Source organism: Maniola hyperantus, chromosome 21, assembly GCF_902806685.2.
Source record: "Maniola hyperantus chromosome 21, iAphHyp1.2, whole genome shotgun sequence".
NCBI lineage: Eukaryota > Metazoa > Arthropoda > Insecta > Lepidoptera > Nymphalidae > Maniola > Maniola hyperantus.
The window spans coordinates 758,549-780,366 of NC_048556.1; the positions used below are offsets into that span (position 1 = coordinate 758,549).

Genomic DNA, 21,818 nt, shown 5'->3' on the forward strand with positions numbered 1-21,818 from the left:
TTATATGTTTCTCTTATACAATATAGGGAACTAAGTAGATATGTATTTAGATTAAAGCCTTTATTATTATATGTTTCAAAACATAACGGAGTCAAGGAAAAACGATCTCTTCTAAGATTTCTTTAAAAATACTAATTCGTGTCAACCAAAAGATTGTAATATAGTTGATAGGTTGTCTCAAAAGTTTTCCTTCATTGAAAAATCTTTATAATTATATTATCTAGTATCTTTAGTTTGAAAGCATCCAACTGAAAGTGAACTGACTTGCGTGTGAAGTGATTTAAATCTTTTCTGTGAACTCTCGAAGTGACGAAAACCCTGTGTCGGTAAGTGTCTATGATAACTTAGAACATTATGTTACACATGCAGAACATACTTATCTAATTATTATCTGTTCAGGCAGGCAGGATTCGGACCTGCCTATATACCGAGGGGTGACGCAGATTCGAATCCTGCCAGCAATTTTCGATATGTATTTAAAATTATTTAGAAATTTACTTGAAGTATGCGTAAGCAAAATCCTATCATAAAATATAAAACTTGTCAAATTGACTTTTATCCCCAGATATGGCATAATGAAAAATCGATCCTAATATTATTTTTATTACGAACGTTGTAACGCGTTGAAGTCTTTTGTATTAGACTGCGTGAGTGAATTTTATTGACCATTCATTTAGCAATGCACAAACTACTTATGTTGTTATTTTTATGCTTTTTATTATTTATATATTATATTTTACTTAAAAATATAATTTTCATATAAATAATATTATAAAAAACTTTACATGATTTTAATAGTAAATACTACTAAAACCTATACCTACTCACCTACTAACCTACTCATATATATTTTTTGTCATTTTTTATTCAGGAATTAATGTAATAAAGGGGGGTTTTAACTATTTATGAATTGCCCTAATCATTTTAAAGCATATTGTGAGATGTGAAAATAAAAAGAAGACGGTTCGGATGAATTTGTTGTGATTTTCTTCACAGAAAAGGTCGCGTTTGGAACTTATATTTCAATTCATAAATATATTTTTATTGACTATTGATTTATTTATTATTAGATAATATTATCATGCACTCTATAATTGTATCACGACAAGAAAGGAAATAACATAAAAATAACATATTTTACATACGTACATGTTTATTGTGTTTAACATGTGTTGGATCAGCAACATATAATAATATATTATATATAATACAGCAATATACACAAAAGGGGGTCTAATAATAATTTATTTATTTAATAACTCAGTACAGTTCTTTTCTCTGGAATACTGACCCCTAAACTAGGAAATCCCTAAATTATAATTAGTTTTTGTAATCATATTACCTAACTTTTATTATAACACCTGATGAAAGTAGATGATAAGTAACGCATCTCTGCGACGAGTATGTCAGTCTCATAGTTATACATCGAACCGTTATTTCACAATTAATTGCCATTTTTTTTATTTTATTTATGCGTTTTATTGCCTCTTTACACGTATCATACCTCATTCTCATTGTTTTTGCGTATAACATTACATAAATTATGTCAGTGTAATATAAATTATACTAGATGATGCCCGCGACTTCGTCCGCGTGGATTTAGGTTTTTTAAAAGCCCGTGGGGACTCTTTAATTTTCCTGGATAAAAAGTACCCTATGTCCTTCCCCGGGATGCAAGCTATCTCTGTACCAAATTTCATCTAAATCGGTTGGACGGTTGGGCCGCGAAAAGCTAGCAGACAGACAGACAGACAAACACACTTTCGCATTTATAATATTAGTATTAATCACTAAGTTTTTAAAATCACACAAAGGTTGTGTATACGTTAGTTACTCTTCCACGCAAAACCTACTGGACTAATCTGGCTGAAATTTGGTATGGAGGTAGTTATACCCTGAAACACAGGTTACTTTTTATTTCGTAAAATAAAAGAGTTCCCGCGAGATTCAAAAACCTATATACACGCGAACGAAGTCACGGGTATCATCTAGTTGCATAATAAATCATCCGTCACGCTGGCCAAGTGCCAATTCGCACTAGGCCTGCGTGGCGGACTATGCCCTAAACTCCTCTCATTTAAGCGGAGACCCATGCCCAGTAGTGATCATGATGATGATGATGAAATGCTATGCTTAGTTGTGATAATACAAGACGTCCTTTCTCACCCTATTCTGACCCATTAGGTTAGAAAGGACATGTTTTTGACTAATATCTAGTGTAACATGAACAGAGCTACAAAATGCAATGTTTCGCAATGATGGTCAATTGAACACCAAATAAGCTTGACAGATTATTGAATAGCATTCGATACACTGCCACAGTCAGATGCGATGCATTTGCTCAATGCACGGACTAATTTGTGTGTGCCTTAAGTTACAAGATGGACGGGTGGAAGGATGGAAGACAGTCATAGTCAAAGTCAAATAATTTAGTCAAATTCAGTACTATTGTACACTTTTTGATGGTCAGTTATTGTTGGATTTGTAAGACAATGTAATGGTGATAAATAATTACGTAAACGTAAAGCTAACGGTACGACGGCTTCAAAAGCACTCAGATCTGAGAAGAGCCCACAACAAACTCAACTGGGTATTAGGCTGAGATCTATAGAGCGCACTTTGATTTTGCTCAGACTTACGACACTGTTAGAAGGGGACAGATATGTAAGCTATATAACACTATCTCGTTTTAAAAGTGTCTTAAGACTGAGCAAAGTGCGTTCTATAGATTCAGCCTTAGAGCGTTCAATCCTTTAGGCACTTGTCCCATCACTGGCAAGGGGTGCGACTTCTTCTTCGTCATAACACTCTTGGTAGAGCGTTGTGATCAAAGTGGCAGGTCCCGGGTTCGATTCAGCTCGAACGCCTCGTGAAGCGCATATGCGGTGAAGCGCATTTACTTGCTGGCCGATAGCTTGGACACTCGTGCAAGAGACCGTCCACAGCAAACTTAGTTTGGTCGGCCCATCGCATGGAAGACCTTCCTCGCCCTCTGGTGCCCTCCACCTTGCCCTGTACCTACTACGATACGCTCACACTCACTTTGATTTGACGGTAGAATAATATTATAAATGTATTTACTTGTATCATAAAACGCTTATCGCTTGTGAATTGATATACTGTTTTGCAACTATAGTAAGTATAGTGTTTATGCAGTTCCATAGTCATTACTGATTACTTATTACATACATAGGTACATACAAAAGCTACTTCGACCTTTAGTGAGTTTACTTTTGCTTCTTATGTGCACCCTATCTTTGATTAAAGTTAAAACCTATAATGTTTACAATCACAATAATCGCTAAGTAAACTGTTGGACCGGGCGGGCTGAAATTTTAGCTATTATAACGTAGACATCCGCTAAGATTTTTTTAAAAAATTCAACTTCTAAGAGGGTAAATAGCCTAGTAGTTAGAACGTCTGCCTTCTAATCGGAGGTCAGGGGTTGGACCCCGGGCACGCACCTCTAACTTTTCGGAGTTGTGTGCGTTTTAAGTAATTAAAATAATATCACTTGCTTTAACAGTGAAGGAAAACATCGTGAGGAAATTTGTATGCCTGAGAGTTCTCCGGCATAATGTTCTCAAAGGTGTGTGAAGTCTACCAATCCGCACATGACCAGCGTGGTAGACTATGGCCAAAACCCATTTCATTCTGAGAGGAGACCTGTACTCTGTAGAGCCGGCGATGGGTTGATCATGATTCATGATGATGATTGGTCTATCTATACATTTTTGCCCATAATAGCGTGTCAAGTGATCCCGTCTCCACTGTTGGTTAACGTTTGATGTAATATTTCGTTGTACCCCATTCTTAACATACTTTCTGTCTGTCTGGCCATCTGTCCACTTAAGGTTTGTTTGCATTGTATAACTTGTTATTACAAAACCGTGACGAATGTCATCCGTTAACACGTCTGCACGACCGGAAGTGTAAATTTGTTTCACATTCACAATTTTCTGCATTAAACAATGTATTTGGCTCTGTTATTTTATTGTTTATACGGATAATTACCTAATCAATTAATGGAAAGGTTAACAAAGGTTATGTGAAATATTTTTATATAAATATTGTATTTAGGCATGATTCACTGACTGACTAATCAGTGACCAGCTTTTGTCCAAAAGCTGGTAAAAAGCTGAAATTTTTCAGAAAGGTTGAAAAATCCGGTCACAAGCCTTGTCTTGGTATATTATAATTTGGGATCTATATATATTCACAAAATCCGGCCTTATTTTTGCTTTTTGATTTTCGGCTGGAAGTCGGATTTTTTGCAATTCCTACGGAATAGATAGGGAATAGGTTTTTTTTGCCGCAGGCGGTCTCCATTTTTACGTTTTAAAGATAAGCTTGATGATCTTGATACTAATTTCAAATGTAGTAAAATGCATTACGATATTTTTTATTGATAAAAAACTACGATACAAGTCTGTCTTTACAGCAAGCTTGCATCCCGGGGAAGGACATAGGCTACTTTTTATCCCGGAAAATCAAAGAGTTCCCACGCGGTTTTCAAAAACCGAAATCTAAGTTATCTAGTATCTTATAAGTATTACTTCATTTTAAAAACACAATCATGCTGTGTAAAAAATTACTCTCTACCTACATGATAATCCTGCCTCCTCCACTAAAATAATTCTAATTTATTTATTTAATTAGGAACATTTACAATACACATTGGTAGACTTCACATACCTTTGAGAACATTATGGAGAATTGCAGGCATGCAGGTTTCCTCACGATGTTTCCTTCACCGTTAAAGCAAGTGATATTTAATTAATTAAAACGCACATAACTCCGAAAAGTTAGAGATGCGTGTCTGGGATCGAACCCCCGACCTCCGACTAGAAGGCGGACGTCCTAAGCTTACTACTAGGCTATCATAGCTCACTTTATTTTAGAGATTGGATTGCATGATTGTAAATATAACAAAGATGCTACATAAATTATAAAGTAGGTGGGTACATGTCACAATCTGCCATACAGCCCCAATTCTCTATAGTCTCTCTCTAAACTAAATTTAGAGTGAGACCATCCTTTTCTTTTTACTAATGCTAAAAAAGGACCGGAACATGACTTTCACATTTAAAGACTCTAAATTTTAGTGCACAATACAAATTTAAACAGTAGGTTCGCGAGTGCGTGCTAAAATCACGGGTTTACCATCTAAAAATTAAATTTAGAAATGTCAAACTGCTTCTGTCCTTTTCATATTACAATAGTAAGAAAAGGGTGCGAATACTCTAAAATTAGGTTGTGCTTAGAATCGGTGCCAATGTGTAATTGTGATAAAATGTACCTACTTATTTAAGAATTATTTAGACATTCCCTTGAAGTGTTGGTATCATAAATCACTCTCATGAAGATCATAAATTCTGCTTCTGTTGCGGGATATGGCTTCTGCAGCTGGGCGTCATCAGCACGTATTACTCGGTATGACACAACTTTCATAGCGCATACCGCGATGCGCTCCGTAACCGCACGCACGGCTTTCACCCGATCACTTGCACCCGCGCGTCTTTTTATATAGGGATGTCACTATTAGGTAGGTAGGACAACCCACCGCTTCCCACAGCCCCACCAACCTCGCGCTTATATGTAGCAGCAGATTCTCCCTAAGACAAACTAGGCACGTTCTAGGGGCGCGAGGTTACGAAGCGGCGCGCGCGATCATGTAGAGTTCCATTAGCTGGCCTACCTAATCATCCGTACTAAGTAATATTATCTTAGAGTGACCGAAACTGCCTCTTCTCTAATATAGCAAAGTGTCATGACGTGATGTTCTTCATTCGTTATTTATTTTTATGCATCATAGTTTTTGAATTATCGTGTAAAATGTCGAAAAAATACGACTGTATTACGGAACCCTTGTTGCGCGAGGTAGCCGGTTTTTCATCTTTCTATTACTAATATTTAATATCATTTCCGCAAATTTCCGCAAATTCCGCAATCAAATTATAAACTTTCCTTTACACAAATTTAAAAAAATATATTACAAGTATTCCCCTGATCAAAGCATATTACACAATATTATAGAATTTGCCACATTGCCAACCTTTAGAATTTTTTTCCATTTTTAAAGATTACTTCTGTCTAGTGTCTACTCGCCATCTTTTGGCAGCCCTGTTTTAATGCAATAAACGTATTGTTCTTACCGGCAACACGGATTTATTAGATTAATTACCTACAGAAAAACACTTTGTTTTGTAGAGTCGTTGATCTGAGTTTTTATGAGGCACGATTCTTATATTTTTAACAATGTATTTGTAACACTATTGATTTTACTTTTAGGGTTCCCTACCTCAAAAGAAAAAACGGAACCCTTATAGGATCACTTTGTTGTCTGTCTGTCTGTCTGTCAAGAAATCTGGATAGGGTATGGCCGTTTTAACCCCATTTATTAAACCGTTTATTAAACCCATGCCCCTTGGTTTCTAAACGGCATCGTATCGGAACGCTAAATCACTTGACGGCACGGCTTTACCGGTAGGGTAGTAACTAGCCGTGGCCGATGCCCACCAGACCAGACCAGAAATTTAGTAATTATCAAATTCCAAACCTCTGCCAGGAATCGAACCCGGGACCTCCCTTATTTAGGAATAAGACCACAGCGCTTACTACTGACTATAAAGTACTTAGTACTGCACCAGGGAGGTCATCTAGGCTCTACGCAGAAATCTAAGGTAGGTATATGTAATATTATAGTGGTTCTAACGCGATGATGGCACATTAATATTTTCTCGGAAAACCGCAGTTTCATAATAAGCAGGCACTTTGGCATTAGCCGCGGGTTTAGGACATGTGTGTTTCCCAACAGGTATTTACTTTAATTGACGCAATTTTACGCATTTACATGACACGTAAGTAATTTCCACAACATTATGCGATGTCAAAGCTATTATGACGGGTAGAATTCCTTGCATCTGCAGGTTTATGGGTCAAAGGTTTTTAATTAATAAACTACCTATTACTTGATAATTTTTGACCCATCGCCCCGCCCGGTTCACTACTCAGCACGAGATCAGAATGAGAAGGATTTGGTCATAGTCTACCACGCTGGTCAAGTATGGAGTGGCAGACTTCACACAACTTTGAATACATAATGGAGAACTCTGAGGTATGCAGGTTTCCTCACGATGTTTTCCTTCACCGTTAAAGTAAGTGATATTTAATTGAATTTAAAACGCATATAACTGTGAAAGTTAGAGGTGCGTGCCCGGGATCGAACCTTCGACCTCCCGAATAGAAGGCGGACGTCTTACGGTTTACTTACCACTTTATTAATTTGCACATCGTCATCATGATCAACCCATAGCTGGCTCACTACAGAGCACGGGTTTCCTCTCAGTATGAAAACGGTTTGGCCATAGTCCACCACCCTGGCCAAGTGCGGATTGGCAGACTTCACACACCTTTAAGAACATTGAAGAACTAGCTGGTATTAACATTGCAGGTGCCCTCACGATGTTTTCCTTCGCCGTTAAAGCAAGTGAGATTTAATTACTTAAAACGCACATAGCTCCGAAAAGTTAGAGAGAGGTGCGTGCCCGGAATCGAACCCCCGATCTCCTGAATAGGAGGCGGACGTTTCAACCTATCACGGTTTACTTACCACTTTATTAATTAGCAGTAGCACAGCATTTGTCAAATATTATCTATCTAGGTACAGATACGAGTAGGTACTTACTCGTATCGACGACCTCCCTGGCGCAGTGGTGAGCGCTGTGGTCTTATTAGTGGGAGGTCCCGGGTTCGATTCCTGGCAGGGGTTTGGAATTTTATAATTTCTAAATTTCTGGTCTGGTGGGAGGCTTCGGCCGTGGCTAGTTACCACCCTACCGGCAAAGACGTGCCGCCAAGCGATTTAGCGTTCCGGTACGATGCCGTGTAGAAACCAAAGGGGTATGGGTTTAATAAAAACTGCCATACCCCTTCCAGGTTACCCCGCTATCATCTTAGACTGCATCATCACTTACCATCAGGTGAGATTGCAGTCAAGGGCTAACTTGTATCTGAATAAAAATAAAAATAAAATACTTACTCGATACCGGCCCATCTGGGCTCACCTCTAGTGAATCGTGTTGTCTCATAAAAGTCACGGTCACACCACACTGGATTACTTTCAAAAACTTTGTTTTGGAACCCTCGTAGCTTTAGTTTTAAGTTCGCGTAAAAATTATCACCACTAAGTAGGTAGGTATATCTTACAAAACCAACAACCGACAATGAAAAAGTGTAATTTAGTACCTACCTATTTTGAATACATTGATTTGATTTGATGTGTAAACATGTGCGTGTAAAAAAATACAAAATATGTTTGTTGATTCGTGGTTGAATGAAATTAAAGTTGTTTTAGGTTTTAATAATAATTTATTAGATATTTTTTTGAATTTTCCCAGATTTGCACAAATATGAAGTAAATGAGTATTTTTGACAAAAGTTTTATGGAAAAACATGTAGATGCATAAATGTGATGCCCGCAAAACTCATTACCATAAGCCTTCGATGTATGATTAGTCTACTATTTCCGAAAAACTAACTAAAATTAGAATTTTCGCGGCTGGATCTATCAAACCACCTTAAAGTGAATACTTCTTTAGTCATCAGTTTAGTAGTCAGTCTTCTAGTTCTTATTAAATGCTTTTGAACTGCGAAATATTTGTCAAAGCCTTTAAAAACAGATAGGTATTCGTAGTCTAATTTTTTGCACGTCGATCTTAAAGTAATTGAGGCCAAAAGTCTCCTAAGCAGAGCGGATGGTATCGTATGGGAACATGGCCTCCACTCCACGACGCGCGACGCGAACACGCCGCGTCGATCGTAGGCAAGCGATGACATAATTGCGTGACATAACAAGAGGAAGATGCAACAACATCTATTGAAAGGCATTTGTTCAATCTTTTCTACTTAATCTTATCCAGTGTTATCCAATTTATTAAGGCACTTGCTAATGGGGTCTTGAACTGTAGTAATAAAATGATGACGTGATTAGTATAGATAGTAGTACTTTATGGGGCTAGAATTCATTATTATTTAAAAAACCATGATTTTTATTTATTTTAACGTGAACGTCACACTGTACTGACGGTGAATAATGACGTCACAATCCGTAAAAGACATTTTTTAAGCAAATTCGATTTGTAGTTTTTTTTTGATGAATTTTATTAATTAATTTTTATTAATTTAACCCCAAAATTTGTTCGATTTTGATGGCGGGCAAAGTAATTCGGACTTCCAGCCAACATTGCTCACATCGATTTTTCATCCAAATAACTCTTAAAAATACGTGAAAAATACCGTTAAATATATAATTTAAGGCTATCTTGTCCTAAGTGGAAAGGTAGAATAGGCCTTAATTCCACCTTCCGTCCTTAATGGTATAGTTACCGTCAAACTAGCCAACTTTGCCATTCAATGATACTAAAAAAATTACAAAGCGAATTTGCTTATAAATTGCTTTTTCGGCAAAGTATAATTGAATGGCAAACTTGGCTAGTTTGACGGTAACTATACCATTTAGGACGTCTTATTTAGGAAGGTGGAATAAACCCTTTAGGCAATTTATTCGAAGCTATAGCTAATAAGAACCTGGGTACAACATTGTGAATCGATTGATGTCAACTGCACAAAGCACGTCCGTAATAGCTAATAACACAGACAATGCGATGTCAAAGCAACAAAAGCGACACAACAATACATTATTAGGTCAGACTATTGTAGAGGCTATGTCGAGACTAAAATAATATTGATACACAATGTCTAGTCAACAAGTTATTATATTATATTACTGTATGGATAACATCCATATCTGTAATATATATAAAAGGAAAAGCTGACTGACTGACTGACTGACTGATCTATCAGCGCACAGCTCAAACTACTGGATGGATCGGATCTTGAGTTAAGACACGAGATTTCCTAGTTTAGGGGTCAGGATTCCACAGAAATGAACTTTACTGAGTTATTAAATAAGTAAATATTTAAAATAAACACATACTCATAAGCACACACTCACACACGCATACACACACACATACAATCATACACACACTGTTGTAATTTTATTTTATTATTGTATATACCTACATTTATTCTAACTCTATTCTGTTAAAATAGTTTAATTATAATTTTAAGTAATCTCTTTTGGCCTTCTGTTATACCTAGATTTAAATTTAAATAATAATTATGTATTTACGCTGTTGATTACTTTCAAAAAAAAAAAAAAAAAAAAAAAAAAAAAAAAAAAAAAAAAAACTAGCTGATGCTCGCAACTTTTTTTTTCTCGGGATAAAAAGTAGCCTGTCACTCTCCAGGTCTTAAACTTGTAAAAAATCACGTCGATCCGTTACTCCGTTGCGACGTGGTAGAAAGACAAACCAATAAACCAACAAACACTTTCGCATTTATAATAAGGGTAGTGATTGGCATCACAAGTAAATACATAACAAATCATGTCATAAATAATTAATCAACAAAAGTAAGCAGTCACTACAGATACCCTTATCTCCACAGATTAGCCAAAAAGTAACATTTAAACGCGACACCGCAGATAACATCTCCTCTACACTAACAAACTCGATTGTTCTGCAGTTTCCCATAGCACAGATGTTTTAACCACTTTCGTGGATTAGGTTAACCGACTGTTTGTGAAATGCAAGTATTACAGGCCAAGAGCTGAAAGCACACTTTTACGGGGCATTTGATAAACACTAAGACTGAGGTATAATCTAAAGTTCTGAATGTGGCTTTCAAGTTAATGTCAACTTGTCGTAAATCTGCTAACTTCTGAATGTCAACCAAATTATAATATAAAAGGAAAAAGTGAGAAACTGAATGATCTATTAAACGCACAGCTCAAACAACTGGATAGATTAAGCGGGCCATGCAGATAGCGTAAGACATCCGCTAAGAAAGGATTTTTGAATATCAAAAATCATCAACCCCCAAGGAGGTTCAATAAGGGTCTGAAATTTGTGCAGTTCACGCGGACGAAGTCGCGGGCATAAGCTAGTTCAAAATATAAGATTGCTAACTCTTTAGTGTAAAGATGTACCTACAAAATATACAAATACACATTTCTTTACGAATCTGGGTAAACTGTGGAGATGTTACAAAAACAAAAAGGTACAGCCAAATTCTGCCTATTATCATGCAATATGTTATGATATATTATGTACCTAACAACGTGTACCTATGTTCAGGTACCTGTTATAAATTAACCGACGGCTTTCCGTCAATCTAGTTAAAATGATTGTTTGTGAAATGCTAAATCTAATGATGTAATAATTGCCGAAACAATGGCCCCGGCATCTCCCGCATTATGTCATGTCGTGGGGCTGTAACGCGTTGCAGGTCGCGGTAACGCTGCATTGTGCATGCGACATGCCCAAAATGCAATCAGAGCTTCATCATTAGCTTTTTAGGGTTCCGTACCTCAAAAGGAAAAAGAAACCCTTATAGGATCACTTTGTTGTCTGTCTGTCGTGTATGTCTAGAAACCTACAGGGTACTTCCCGTTGACTTAGAGTTATATTTGGCAGGTAGGTAGGTCTTATAGTAGACATTGTAATGATCCCCATTTTTGTATAAAATATAATGTAATAAGTGTTTCTATAAACAATTAATTGTTTATAGAAACACAAAAATGGGGATCATTACAATGTCTACTATAAGACCTACCTACCTGCCAAATTTATTATGTATTAAGAAGTAGACGGAATGACACACTGTTTAAACCTTCGTGGGTTTTGCTGTGTCTAAATTGGATTTGTTAAACATTCTTTATGTTGGTAATTTAAAAAAAAAACATAAGGGGAAAAAATCTGAAAACCGTGAATTTAGGGTTATATCACACAAGAAAATCGTATCATAATATGAAAGGGCTTTACCTGTGCATTCTAAAACAGATTTTTATTTATTTTTAGGCATAATAGTTTTTGGTTTATCGTGCAAAATGTTGAAAAAATACGACTGTAGTACGGAACCCTCAGTGCGCGAGTCTGAATAGCACTTGGCCGGTTTTTATTGATGAGATGACAAGCGCAATGTGCAGGTTGATTGCGGAGAAACTGCATCAATCACAGTTACAATCTTAATTGTTATGAATTGCAGAATTTATGGTATATTAGCTTATGCTCGCGACTTCGTCCGCGTGGAGTACATAAATTTCAAACCCCCATTTAACCCACTTAGGGGTGGAATTTCGCAAAAGCCTTTCTTAGTGGGTACCTACTCTTTACAAAGAACACACCCTCCAAATTTCATGTCTCTAGGACCAGCGGTTTAGGCTGTGCGTTGATATATAAGTCAGTCAGTCAGGACTTTGAATTTTATATTTATAGATTTGCTGCAACAATGCATTGTAACCAATAGTGTGCAAGTGTCGGCCAATCAGAGATGATTGCAATCGTTACACCTTAGCTTTTTTCTTAAACAAGTTAGCTCTTGAGTTTGGCCACCACGACGATCTATTCATATAGGTCCCAGAGTCGTCTCGGGTTGCTCCCTTACCGCACGATTGTGCCTCTGTCTTGGCTGTCAAATCGTTGTAGGTAATAAAATACTGAGTATCCTTGATGCATAGGATTCGGTGAACCGTCGCCCTAGAAGACTCATTGGTGACGAAGCGCTGGTCAATTCTAAACTTCAAAGTTTGTAACATCGGCGCAAAGTTGCCTGTCTATCGATATTCTACAGGATATATTTCGGAGTGTTTTTTTTTTTTTTAACTTGTGTGTGTGCCCAAGAACTTTTTAACCTGGTGCCTCCTTCACCCTTCTACTATCGTACCGTAAGGCATCGCCAAGATCTGCACCCGTACCTACTTAGTCAAGCAAAGCGATTTGCCTCCTCATTTCTAATCCGAACAGCTAAGATTTGGAACTCCCTTCCTGATGATAATAATGATGAATAAGTACATAGAGATTGCCGTAACAGCTCGTTTACACTTAAATAAGTAAAAGGCAAGATCCATCCATTACTAAGAGCTGCAATTTGATCCTTAGTTATTTGTTTATGACGCAAAACAACGTTTTCATACAAAATCTTAGTAAATAATATAATTTGTAACACATATCATCTAATATGCTACAGTTTCCCACACTCCCATTGTTAAATGAGCTTATGTAAATAAGCACGGCGCTTGTAACGACGCGACGGCCGCACGGTCGGACGAACCACTTGCGCAAATCACATCATTTGGCGTTGCGAAGATAGACTTCAATTGTTATAGTATAACTATAATTATGCTTTGCAGATTTGACTTTGAGAAATTTTATAAAATGAATGCTTGGAATTTCTCTACGTGATCAAATTAGAATTGAAGAGATGCGTAGGAGAACCAGAGTAACCGACACACTCGTATCTCAACGGGTGGCGAAGCTGAAGTGGGCAGTGCACCAGCAAGCGCAGCGTTTGATGACACTCCACTAGGTGGACACACAACATCAAACAAGTCGCAGGGAACCATCTATCGATTGACGATCGATGATGATCTAGTGAAAAACTCTGCTTACCTACAATGAAAATACAGAGAGATATTGCACAACATTTTGAAGATCATTGCACTCAAGTGGTTAAGGATATACATTCGTAAAATGTCAGTCCGGCTGTCAGACGGCTTTTACTTTATCATTCATCAATTAAATGCTACCTATAAATAATAAACATCCGCCCTGTTTATTATTATTATTATTATTTTTTATTTATTGATCAAACATAGGTACACTTAAACATACTTCCTTACGAGAACTAATACATAAAATACATAATAACAAAACAAATTTGTTAAGTAGGTAGGTATACAGAAAAATCGACTGTCCCTAAGCTAGGTATACACCTGTGTTTTAGGCGACAGCACTCTCCTTAAAATTGATGGCTCATTTTATATACAAAAGAAAAGGAATCTGCATGTAAGGTAGATATTATAAAATTTAACATGTTTACTATAATTATTAGAACTATAACTATTAGTGAGTGTATGTGTGTGTTTGTGTGTGTGCGTGTGTGTGTGGGTGGGTGTGTGTATTATATATTTATTTTGTAAATAATAATGTATATTTTAATAATATATTGTAATATATATTTGATATAATATATTATATTAAAATTTCCAACAGCTTTTCAGTCTCCGAATATGTTCGTGTTTAGGCAGTGGTGCGACCGCCGGCGAGAAAACGAATAGTTACTATCGGCGATTTTCTCTCACAATAAACGCACAATAAATGTACATTCCGTGTAAACGAAAGAGATGCATATATCAAAAGTTGCTCTCTGACTGTTCACACTGCCGGCGACGACTCGCTTTACTAGTTTTGTCGCTGAGCGATGAGCTTTCAAAAATAAACTCGCTCAGCGATGCTCGCTCGCTTGAACACGTGTAACGCGCGCGTAGGTTTGCACAGGACTGAACGACCGCGGGCTATGGCGCGAGTAATCGCTCGTCGCACTTGCACACTCGCTTATAGCCCGGCGACAAAACTATCGAAACTACACACTCGCTTCCCGCTGATCGCCAACTCGTTTAAGTTTCTAGTTCTACTCGTTTCTCGTTCATCGTCGGCGGTCGGACCACTGCCTTACAGTTTAACAACCTTCGGGGAATTACTCAGTTACAATCCAATCCAATCCATCAGCTTGGCCTTTGCAAGAGCACCACCACACACAGTACCTACTCCGCCTTCCTCATCCTCCCGCTCCCCGCCGCCACCTTCTTCAGGTCATCGGTCCAGCGGGCTGGAGGTCGTCATACACTGCGCGTACCGGTACGTGGTCTCCACTTCAGCACGTCTGCCCCATTGGGATGACTCACTTAACATCTGATATCTATCTAAATTCTAAATATATAAAAGGAAAAGGTGACTGACTGACTGACTGACGGACTGACAGATCTATCAACGCACAGCTCAAACTACTGGATAGATCGGGCTGAAATTAGGCATGCAGATAGCTATTATGACGTAGGCATCCGCTAAGAAAGAATTTTTGAAAATTCAACCCATTTAATGTTTTTTTTCGGGGGTTTTAAAAAAATAATCATTTAAGTACCTACTCTTGACACTGGTGCAACCTGAATTAAACCACGTACTAAATCTCCCAATAAATGGCAGCCTCTAAAGGTCAAGGTCAAGTTCGCCAGTAAAACGAGCACACTCATTGCAATTGATATGTAGAGCAGGAGCGACAGAAAAAAAATCTTAATACTTGAAAAAAAATCGGATTTTATCCCATACTTGTGCTATAAGACCTAACTATCTGCCAAACTTCATAATTCTAGGAGAACGGGAAGTACCCTATAGGTTTTCTTGACCGACACGACAGACGGACAGACAGAGAACAAAGTGAAGGGTTCCTTTTCCTTTTGAGATACGGAACCGTTAAAATTGCTATTATTATCATTACTAAGTACATGTCTGATCTCAACCCATTCTGTACACTACTGACCACCGGTCTCCTCTCAAAATGAAAAAGGTCTTAGATCATAGTCCGCCACGCTGACCAATTGGCAGATTTCACACATCTTTATATTCGATCAATGTTAATGAATTCAATTATTTTGATAGATAATAATTATTATAGGTAGTTTTTTAGTAAACATACTATTGCGACGTTTGTGTGTTTAATATAATTTTACTAAGTAAGTCCTAAAAGCGACGCTATGTGGTTTGAGTGTGTGTGCAAGAAACAAGGAAGTATATTACGTCGGGACTCAGGGAAGGGGAATATAATGCATACGAACGGGTGTTCTGTGATACGAACAGACGACGTCTCATTTCATTTTGCATTGGAATTTGAATAGCAACAAGTAAACATTGGTCTGTGGTAGTAGCCTTAGTGAACGTCACAGACAGTGTACGCTGTGTATGGTCTGTGGACCTGCGGTACAAGTCTAGAGTGAAGTTGTCTATGGCTAACGTTGTATCAGTCAGTCGTTTAATCGATAATCGATATTTGTTTTCGAGAGAGCGTGTGTGAATGACATGAAAACGACATGGCATTCTCATAGTCGTTTCTTAGCCTAACCTAACCTCAAGAAAAAACCTATTTTCCAAATTTCAAGTTAATAATATCAATAATTAAAACTTTCCCATACAAACTTTCATCCCCTATTTTACCACCCGTATGGGCGAATTTTCCAAAAATCCTGAAACACATATTTCTTCATTTGTGACCGAGAACCCAAATACCAATTTTCGTGCAAATAACTTGAAAAATGACGGACTTTCATACAAAATTCCATCCCCCATTTAACCCACTTAGGGGTGGAATTTCGATAAATCCTTTCTTAGTGGATACATACTCTTTACAAAGAATAGACCCTCCAAATTTCATGTCTTGAGGACCAGCGGTTTAGGCTGTGCGTTGATATATATGTCAGTCAGTCAGTCAGTCAGGACTTTGAATTTTATATAATATATAGATTTCAAAATTTCAAGGTTGAACATAATATTATTTTTCCAACGTTACACACAATCAGTCTTGCAGTAAGTAACGTTGGTAAAGATCTAATCAATGCAAAGGGCATCTTCCCATGTTGTGTACTAAGAAAAAAAATACAACTAAGTAGGTAGTATCGTTGAAATTTTGGCATCATTGGCATGGTAAATTTTTTCTTTTGTTTGTGCATTAATAATAATCAATGAAATTGACTAAAATTTTTTTGATGCCGAGTGACCCAATTTCATGTAAAGATCATTTAAAAAAAATTTAGTCAATTTCATTGGTTTTTATACTGTCCAAGTTAAAAAACACTGTATATAGCATCGCCATTTTCCAAACTCTGGTCTGAGTTTAAAAGAAAAAAAAAAATCTTTTTTATTCGTATAAACTTTTACAAGCACTTACGAATAGTCGGATGCATCTACCACTGGTTCGGAATGCCTTTCCTACCGAGAAGAACCAGCAAGAAACTCGGCGGTTGCTCTTTTCAAATATTTGATATTTGATATAGGTACAAGATTATGCCATGTATAAAATAGTATTTGCAGTCTTGTGCGTTGCTGGAACAAGCTGCAGGTCAAATCCACGCTCTTTTATCATTTTATGTTAGGTAGGTAGGTAAGTAGCTTTAGTTTTAAGTTAGCGAAATAATTATCACCACTATAATCTTACAAATCTGACAATCGAAAAGAGTACCTAATTTATTACCTATTTTCTCCTATTTTGAATAAATCATTTGCCTTTTGACTTTTGACAGAAACCTGGCTCGCGGTTTACGTGGACATCGAAAAATTTGTGCCCCATTTTTACCATGAACGCATGCCATTCCAATTATACAGTTTATATAACAAACAATTGTCATATATTTGTCGCCATTTCGTACTTGACCGAAAAATGGCATACCGGCTTGTAATTGTAGGTAATTAGTGAAGAAAACGCATTGTACACCCTCCCGCCGCGCGCCGCCGCCTGCCGCGCCCCCGGGCAGAGGTCACAGCGTGGGAACCGACCGCTTTGTCAATTGAGACATTTTATCTTGTTATTTTTTAGGGTTCTGTATCCATATGTAATAAATATATAAAAGCTGTGATAGCTGCCTAGTGGTTAGGACGTCCGCCTTCTAATCGAAGGTCGGGGCTTCGATCCCGGGCACGCACCTCTAACTTTTCGGAGTTATGTGCGTTTTAAGTAATTAAATATCACTTGCTTTAACGGTAAAGGAATACATCGTGAGGAAACCTGCATGCCTGAGAGTTCTCCATAATGTTTTCAAAGGTGTGTAAAGTCTACCAATCCGCACATGGCCCGCTATGGCCAAACCCTTAATCTCACTCTGAGAGGAGCTCACCACCCGTGCTCTGTAGTGAGCCGGCGATGGGTTGATCATGATGATGATCCATATATAAAAACGGAACCCTATTAATGTCACTCTGCTGTCTGTCTGTCTGTTTGTTTGTTCGCGTGTCACAGATCTCTCGCTCATAGAGATTCTGGAGATCTATGACGTTAGAGTATAGAACATTGACCCAAAACCGAATATTAAACTAGAAATTTAATTAAATTATTTTTATTATTTAATTTAAACTAGCTTATGCTCGCGACTTCGTCGGTGTGTACTACTCGAATTTCAAACCCCTATTTCACCCCTTAGGGGTTGAATTTTCAAAAACCCTTTCTTAGCGGATGCCTACGTCATAATATACATATTTTAGCCATTTCTAAGTTGAACCTTAACTAACTTCAATACCTAATTAAAATAGGTACCTACTAACTAACTAACTGATGCCCGAGATTTCAACCGCGTGGATATAGGTTTTTAACTGACGACCTCCCTGGCGCAGTGGTGAGCGCTGTGGTCTTAATAGTGGGAGGTCCCGGGTTCGATTCCTGGCAGGGGTTTGGAATTTTATAATTTCTAAATTTCTGGTCTGGTCTGGTGGGAGGCTTCGGCCGTGTCTAGTTACCACCCTACCGGCAAAGCCGTGCCGCCAAGCGATTTAGCGTTCCGGTACGATGCCGTGTAGAAACCAAAGGGGTATGGGTTTAATAAAAACTGCCATACCCCTTCCAGGTTAGCCCGCTATCATCTTAGACTGCATCATCACTTACCACCAGGTGAGATTGCAGTCAAGGGCTAACTTGTATCTGAATAAAAAAATTAAAAAAAAAACCCGTGGCAACTCTATGATTTTCCGGGATAAAAAGTATTCTATGTCACTCTCAAAAAATCATGTCGCTCCGTTGCCACGTGATTGAATGACAAACCAACAAACCAATAAACCAACAAACGAACACACTTTCGCACCTATAATATGGGTAGTGATTCTATTAAATATTCGTAGGTATACGTACCGTTCTAGTCTAGGCAACATTACATCTTGCTGCAAGAATGACGCAAGAGTGTCTAAGTACCACAAAAAGTGTGAATTACTGTCACCTATTAGGAAACCATCAGTAATAATAAGCCTAACCTAATCTATCTGAGCCATCGAGATATCCTGTACGTTCATAAAGCGTAAAATCGCGTCCTTGACACGGCCATAACGCGACCGATTAGCATGTCATCTTCGAAATAAAATCACACGATTTTGACCTTTGACGCTTAACCGCAATCTACAATGTGTGCTCCATATTAAAATGTCGTACAGTTCTTGCAATTCACGAAGGCGAGTGAACTTTACTTGTCGTCGTATACACGGACATTGCGTAAGTGTGCGTGCACGTCGGACCAATCAGTCGCGAGCAAGCGCCTATGAGCCACTCGCCTACGTGAAATGCAAAAACTATAAGTACCTACCTAAATAAACGTCATATTTTAATGTAGATAACGGGTACATACCACGATTAATGTGATGTTTTTATTTGTCGACTAGCTGACCCTGCGAACTTCGTTCCGCCTAACAGTCGATTCAAATTTTTTAATTTTTTTAAAAATATCAATTCACTATCAGAAATTCTAAAATCCCCACGATTTAGGACTTCAGTACTTTGCAGCATCAGGATTGAGGAGTTAGGATCCGAAGTTCAATGATGTAGCCTATGCTTGGTACCTAAAATAATTTTGCATCATCCGCAGTTCCTGAAACATTATAGTTTAGGAGTGCTGTACCCTACATCATCAGGGTTGAGGAGTTGAAACTTGAAGTCTGAGAATAAAGTCGTTGCTTGGTACCTACAATATGAATTCACTATGAACACTTCCTGAATCTTGATAACTCAGGCGGGCAGTAACCCTGCAGCATCAGGATTAAGGAGTTGAATCCAGAATTTTTTATGTGACCAACACGAAAACTTTTTTTGTTGATTTAAAAAATATATTTGCAAATCGGTCCAGAAACCTCGAAAAAATCGATGTAGAAAAAAGAACCACCTCATTTTTGACAGTCGGTTAAAAACCGATTACCTTGAAATATTTACGGAACAATTTTTAAAATATCCCCTTTCTAACAAAAAAAGAATGAATGAAATCGGACTACGCGTTAATGAATTACAACTCAGTATACATTTTAACTTTCATCCCCTCTCCTACGGGAACCATGCTGAATTTCGGGATAAAAAGTACCCTATATTCTTCCTCATAGTATGACCTCAAATCGTACCAAGTTTCATTGGAATCCATTCAGTAGTTTCAGCGTGATGCGCGGCCGTGATACAGACAGACAGACAGACAGACAGACAGACAGACAGACAGATAGACAGACAGACAGACAAAAATGAAAAAAATTACAGTTTTGTGTTCAGTATCGATTATAGAGTGCCCTCGAAAAAAAATTTTCAAAATATCTTCAATGTACAGAATTTGACCTGTTACAGTTTTATTATAAGTATTGATGATTGATATTTCAACCCAATTGTAACCCAGATGGCATTAACAGTCGCTTCAGTACTGAGTGAACATACATATCACAAATTTCGTCACTGGCAGCAAGCGAGCCGTAGTTTAGCGGTCGGTGCGTCGGGCGCGATTCCAAGAGACGCGGGTTCGAATCCTGCATATGTATTTAAAATGATTAAGATATTTGAATTGACTGAAAATTCTATATTAAAATAGATTTTATCATGGATCAATCGATTTTGGGTTTTGTTAAACTTTTAAAAATTCTCTTGTACCAAAATCACCATGTTATGAATCGTTTGCTCTGGAATATAGAGCAAACTCTATTGGAGTAGCTACTCTAAAGTCTAGTAGAGTATGAAAAACCGGCCAAGTGCGAGTCAGGCTCGCGCAATGAGGGTTACGTACTACAGTCGTATTTTTTCGACATTTTGCACGATAATAATTCAAAAACTAAGATGCATAAAAATAAATAAAAATCTGTTTTAGAATACACAGGTGGTGCTTTCATAATATTATGATACCCCACTTGATACAGTTATCTTACTTCGAAAATTGAAAATACTAATTATTAGTTCATGACCACAATTTAATTTTTTTTGTGTGATGTAACCACAAACTCACGGTTTTCAGATTTTTCCCCTAATGCCAGCTATAAGACCGACCTACCAGCCAAATTTTATGATTCTAGGTCAACGGGAAGTACCCTGTAGGTTTCATGACAGACCGACAGACAGACAGACAACAAAGTGATCCTATAAGGGTTCCGTTTTTCCTTTTGAGGTACGGAACCCTAAAAATGAACGCTCATCATCTTGAGACAAAATCACGCAACAACAATAGGTAGGTAATAGGTTAGTATTACGAGCACTCTGTACTGCACTCATTTGTCCGTGTTATAAAATTATAAGTAGGCAAGTAAGAGAAAGATCACACTGGCGACAAATCGCGCGACAAAACGTTGATCCGCGACACTTTTTACTAAAAAACTTTAAACAATTACCACCTACTACAAACAACAATAAACAGTTATTATAAACGACTGGTTACAGTACGTGGCAGAAAATAATGTACATCGACCTTTAAAAAGAGATAGCGGTTTTGTAGAGCATTGTCTCTGTCGTTGAGACTGACAAAACGTCACATAAGTATAAGTGACAGAGAACGCTCTAAAAAGCCAAAATCTCATTCTAAAAGTCGATGTACATTATTTACTGCCGCGTATACTGTAGTTACTGATGTTAAAATGTTCAAAAAGGAACAAGAACAAAAAGAATGATAACGTGCCAAAAGTGAAACGACCAAAGTCAAGGCAGTCTTCGACAGACAGGACAAATTACCCTTTTTTATAATAATATATAGAAATAGCAAGCACAAAGGTAAAATCCATAGGTTTATTCTATAACGCTATACGCTTTTATATATGTTCTTGACTAAATGCTATCTATACCTACATTCCTCGTGAAATATTTCAAGAAATTTAGAAGTTTTATTCGAATACGCATACAAATGCCATTGCCTTTCTGCATTCATGTAGGCTTCATCA

At 37.6% G+C, this 21,818-nt stretch overlaps 1 protein-coding gene across 1 annotated transcript in view; it reads left to right on the plus strand.

Annotated features, from left to right (window-relative positions):
• The first annotated feature begins 237 nt into the window (after positions 1-237).
• LOC117992579 (serine-rich adhesin for platelets-like) overlaps positions 238-21,818 on the plus strand; it is a 54,912-nt gene continuing 33,331 nt past the window's right edge. Inside the window, exon 1 of the mRNA XM_069505937.1 lies at positions 238-326. The gene's annotated coding sequence lies outside the window, so the exon portion shown is untranslated. The remainder of the gene's footprint in view (positions 327-21,818) is intronic.